Here is a 6,235-nt window from a genome sequence, read left to right as displayed (position 1 = left end):
ACCCTATTGTCATAGCCACCTAAAATTCGAGGATCCATATACACAAAATGTCCCACCACATTCCCAATCTCAACCAAAGTGTGCCTGGTCCAAAACTCCAGCAACAAACCAGGGAGTTTTACCCAAATGTAGTTATTTTTTAGAGTGTCAAGGAGCGGGTTAAGACCGACGTACCATCTAATAAGCTACAAGAAACTCCGACCCCGAACCCACGAGACCAATAATATCCTCTCTGAATCCTCCTTATGCAATAAGTGAAAACTATACCACTGGTTTAATAATCTACTCACTTTTGGGGTGTATCCTAGGATAGGCGTCCATTGAGCCGATACCCACCTAGTGATGTACATGTCATGTGTACTTGTGAAGAATTACCACCTTACCAGTGCCCAGTTCTATAAACTTACCACCCGATCCCATAGGACATCATGTCCAAAACTCATCAATTTAGGTTCCATAACGCACTTGAGATTTATGTTTCACCTTCTATGACGATTTGAAGGTTCAAGAATCTGATGTCGATATCGGGTATCCACCTCAAGCAAGGGATATGCAAGTGAACGCAGCTCCAACTGTAACTTGTGTTCACCATGCATAGTGGGTGAGTCAGCTCCCTGGGAATGGGCCCCTTTCCTGTAATTTAATTCTGCGTCCAGCGTGGCATGCACAAATTACTCGTTAAGGGATATGTCTGCATTGAGTGATTCAATAAATCCCTCCATCCACTGCCACCAAGGATGACAAGTCGTAGTGTCACAGGGATGTAGTTACCCATCCCCTCAGCCATCAAATAAAATCCAACACCACACCTAAACAACCTAGGTAGTATCAAATGAGTCCACTATCCAAGGCACTCCTTAAATGTGACAACATGCACTAACCACCAAATCTAGGAAGGCCTATTTATGGAAAAAAAAAACCATACCAAGAGTGCATACCATCCATATGATGCCAAAAAAATAAACCCGGTTAAGGTATGGAGCACCCCAAATCAATGTGAGAGACCCACAATAATAATACCTAAAGAGGTCCACTACCACCAACCTAAATAAAATAACAAAACTGTAATGGAAAAATCAGATAATCAGATAATTTTATCCTCGAGAATGACAGACGCCCACTAGCCCAGTGTTGAAAATAGCAATAAGAAATGCTAAAAATAACATTTCTATAAATATCATTTCAGGATATATTCCAATTTTAATTTGTCCTTGAATTAAAATTGAGAATTAAAATTCGAATTTAGTCTCACCGGTTGTTTGAAAAATAATTGATTAATTCATCTTGAGTTAAATAGTTCAATAAATTTAAACATGAAGTCTTTGTGAAGACATGCAACTGTTATCCCTTTGATTGAGGAAGTTATCCCTTAATTAGGAGATAAGGATGAGTTGTATTTGAGTTGTAATTAGTTAGCTCAGTTAATTGAGTTAAGTCCAGTTAAATTAGTTCCAAACAGTTTTTGGAACTAATTGTGAGTTCAATGAGTTAATGCATGCATGCATGCAACTAGTGTTCTCCAGATAATTGAATATTCTCTCATAAATAACTCATGCATGTCAGTTCAAACAAAGACTCGGTTGAGATTAAAGGCAGGGACAGTGTACTATCAATTGCTAGAATATTTCCATGAGAATATCTCTTGCATGTAGAAGGAATTCATTCCTTGAGGATTAAGTAGTTACTACAGAGGTCAGAGCAGTGTGTAAGGTGAGAATCACACAGGTTACAGCTAGAGGACCCAGGGAAAACTGTGCAAGGAAATAGGAGGCTTGGAGGACATAGGAGAAGGCATATGTGTTGTCTATTTTGTTTATGAGCAGCAGTGAGGGATTGTACTGAGAGATGGATAGCTTGAGAGCTAAAACTTTGTGTAATCCTTAGATATATCCACTTGTATGATAATACAGATAGCAGGGTTTTTAGCTGAGGCTTTCCCCAGAGTATTCTTTTGTGTTTCATGTGTGATTGAATTTTCTTCTTTGTTATGTGTTCTGTTTGATCTTGCTCAAATCGATTAACCTTCTGCAAGTTTGATTGTAGAAGTGGATTAAGTATTTTGCTTTAGTACATTGCATAATCAGTTTAATCTACAGTGAGAATTTTTACATGGTATTGAAGCAAAGGTGATCAAAGCAAAGAACAATATACAAATAAGGGAGAAATTCAAAGTTTGAAGTTCTTGATTGTAGGTACAAAATCGATTTCTTATCACATCTCAAAGTTCACCAATGGAGTTCAATGGCTTGAGACTAGAGTATGCCCTGGATGGCAACTCGAATCACATGGCATGGAAGGATCGCATGGAAGCAGTATTAGAGGAAAATGTCTTGAAGGACTTCATTGATCAAGAAGTCTCCAAGCCAGCAGCAGCAAATGCCCAAGAATTGGCATAATAGAAGAAATGTGTGGTGAGAGTGAGGAGAATTCTTCTAGAGGGAGTTCGAGACCATATTGTCTCGAGTCTACATGGGAAGGAGACTCTGTTTTCAATGTGGAATACATTGAAGGACCTATATCAGAACAGCAACGACCAAAGGAAGTTGGTGCTGAAGGACAAGCTTCGGAAAATCAAGTGTGAAAAGGGTGACACGATCTCTACATATCTGAACAAGCTCACCACCTGTAGAGATGAGCTTGGAAGTGTAGGAATCACGACATCTGATGATGATATGGTGAGTCTTGCTCTCCTCAGTCTTCCTAAGAGTTGGCATAGCTACCAGGACTCAGTGAAGGAAGAGAGAAACTGCCAGATTGGGAACGACTATGGTCGGATCTGATGTAGGAAGAGATTAGGAGAAGCACCAGAGATAGTTCTTCATCTAAGAATGATGATGAAGAAAATCTAGCCTTAGCAAGTAAGGCGCGAAAAGGGAAGGAGAAGGATTCTCATCCCAAATCGAGTTCTTCTCATGGAGGGAAGAAGATTTACAAATCTAAAGTGAGATGCTTTAATTGTCATGAGGTGGGCCATTATGCAACTAATTGTCCATTGAAGAAGTCAAAGAAGGGATCCTTGGAAGGATCTGAAGGTGAGGCATTGGCCTCTCAGTTCGAATTGGATTTTACCCTCATCGCATGCATGGTTTCATCAATGATTGGTTGTGGTTGGTTTCTCGACAGTGGTGCCTCATTCCACATGACCGGCAATAAGAGTTTGTTCAGGACCTTGGAGGAGAAAGACCTCCAGATGTGCATAGAGATGGGTAATGATGAAAGGTATATTTTTTCAGGAGTGGGCACGGTTTCTTCTCAGAGAGATCATGGAGCTCTCATCACCTTGACAGATGTGAAGTATGTGCCTAGACTGAAGAAGAACTTGGTATCGATCGCGATGTTGGAGGACAAAGGCTATGATGTAGTCTTCAGTAAGGGAAAGGTTTTCCTTAGACACATCACCACGAGACAAGTGAAGCAAATTGGTTCACGAGTGAAGAACCTATATGCTCTTGAGGTTCAAGATGCATGCAAAGCCTTGAGGAGCAAGGCAAATGTTGGAGACTTGGTGGTTGAGAGGGAGAGTAAATTACCTCCCAACATGCAACCTCAGAAGAAGTCTCAGAAAAATTTGGAGGAGCCACAATTGGTGAAGCAGCGTTAGGAGGTTGGGGAGCAGCCACAACTGGAGAAGCCAAGAGGAGACCGAGTGGAGGCATCCACTCATGTAGAGACCTCCATTAGGGGGGAATTTTGAGCCAAGTGGGCAGAGGGATTACATGCAGCCATACCTCCAGGTGGTAGGTGGGGCGATGTGAAGTGATAGTCCCAAGAAGGCTGAAATAGGGGCAAGATCCTTGAGGTACCCAACCTCTTTTATTAGACCTTGCTACGGGAGCCCCAACGAGGAGTAGCAAGACTGGATGAGTGGGTAGAGACAGATGCGGATGGAGCAGCAAAGGGGGCTTCAGCATCAGAGGGTGTGTGCAAAGTGGGCAGCATGATGCAACATGATGAGAGGAGGTGCAATTCGGATGCAGTGCTGGGAGAAAGGACTAGCAGCAGCACGGATGCAGTAGGAGGAATTAGTATGATTGATGCGGTCAGAGATCAAAGTGATAGAGGCTAGAGAAGTAAGATACTGAAGAGCACAGAGGTGCAGAGTTTTTCTGTCGACAGAGGTAATAGTAGTCAGAGACCTTGATGACAGAGGCATCATTCTGATTCAGGTTGGATATTTTTTTGTTTCTGAAGTTGCTGGAGCAACAACACTTGAGAAAAGTGTTGCATGCAGAACATTCCAAAGGTTCAGGATCGGAATCGATTTGAATTCCTTTCTTGTTGAGATGTAGTGTTGAAAATAGCAACAAGAAATTATAAAAATAGAAATGCTATAAATAGCATTGCTATAAATAGCATTTCAGGATATATTCCAATTTTAATTTGTCCTTGAATTAAAATTGAGAATTAAAATTCGAATTTAGTCTCACCAGTTGTTTCAAAAATAATTAATTAATTCATCTTGAGTTAATTAGTTCAAGAAATTCAAACATGAATTTTTTATGAAGACATGCAATTGTTATCCCTTTGATTGAGAAAGTTATCCCTTAATTAAGGAGATAAGGATGAGTTGTATTTGAGTTGTAATTAGTTATCTCGATTAATTGAGTTAAGTCCAGTTAAATTAGTTCCAAACAGTTTGTGGAACTAATTGTGAGTTCAGTGAGTTAATGCATGCATGCATGCAACTAGTGTTCTCCAGATAACTGAATATTCTCTCATAAATAACTCATGCATGTCAGTTCAGACAAAGACCCAATTGAGATTAAAGGCAGGGATAGTGTACTATCAATTTCTAGAATATTTCCCTGAGAATACCTCTTGCATGCAGAAGGAATTCATTCCTTGAGGATTGTGCAGTTACTACAGAGGTCAGAGCAGTGCGTAGGTGAGAATCAAACAGGTTACAGCTGGAGGACCCAGGGAAAATTGCGCAAGGAAATAGGAGGCTTGGAAGACAGAGGAGAAAACATATGTGTTGTCTATTCTGTCTATGAGCGACAGTGAAGGATCTTACTGAGAGTTGTGTAGCTTGAGAGCTAAAGCTTTGTGTAATCCTGAGATATTTCCACTTGTATGATAATACAAGTAGCGGGGTTTTTAGCTGAGGCTTTCCCCAGAGTATTATTCTGTGTTTCATGTGTGATTGAATCTTCTTCTCTGTTATATGTGTTCTGTTTGATCTTGCTCAAATCTATTAAGCTTCAACAAGTTTGATTGCACAAGTAGATTAAGTATTTTTCTTTAGTACATTGCATAATCAGTTTAATCTACAGTGAGAATTTCTATGCCCAAATCCCTGACGTACAAGACCCCACCAAAATCTCAACCGTAATGTCAAGTAACCAAAATATTTAAGAAAACGAGGTAAGTGTTGACACCTGTAGATAGTACCACCAAATATTACCCACCTGAGATGTCCAACACCAACACCCATAACATCTACCATTAATGTGGAGCAACTCCAATTGATAGATCAAATTGTACACCACAGGAATTTAATGCACCAATATAGTACCACCTCCAACTAGCTCACACGGAGTTATCCAACACCGACCCCATTAACCTCCAAAAATATTCTAGTTGGTTACCCCCGGAAAAAGGTGGCCGCAAAATTCCACCACCCTTGCACCACCGTCTCAAAGTCACACCACAGCGGTGTCCCACCAAAATAGTAAAAAAAACTTAGAACCATAAACAATTTGCAGAAAGCCCTCGATGTAACACCAAATGCATATATTACTTACAACAACAACACCAGTATCCCAAGATCCTCCACCACCAATAATAGCATCTAAAACTTATGTCCTTAAGGAATGACTAGATGATAAAATAATTTATTCATTGATTCTGAAAGCTCTTTTGTTCCTGCTGCACCCTAGTCTCAATATCTACCCTATCAAATCCCGTTAAGAATATTTCTCCAAATGTGCATTGGTCCTCCAGTGAGGATAACATGAATGTTCAACCCAAATGAGAATTAGAATATATAATTTTTATCCAAACATGCATTGGTCATCCCGATGCAAAGGTTCTAACCAAATGAGAATCAGATGTTCCGCCCAAACGAAAATAAAAATGTATATTGCATTAGATAAATAACAATATGATGTGTATGACTTCCAGAAAAAGAGGAGAAAGCATTCCTAATAGTCCAGGCTCAACTAAAAACACCCGCCACCCCTGACACCTCTCAACTATCACAACAAAAATCAGGAGAGCAACCGCCCAAAGACAC

The sequence above is a fragment of the Pinus tabuliformis genome, chromosome X (genome assembly GCF_031772625.1).
Source record: "Pinus tabuliformis cultivar Carrire ecotype Pingquan chromosome X, CPIR1, whole genome shotgun sequence".
Lineage (NCBI taxonomy): Eukaryota > Viridiplantae > Streptophyta > Pinopsida > Pinales > Pinaceae > Pinus > Pinus tabuliformis.
The sequence above is the reverse complement of the archived record's forward strand: the minus strand, read 5'-3'. Positions refer to the sequence as shown.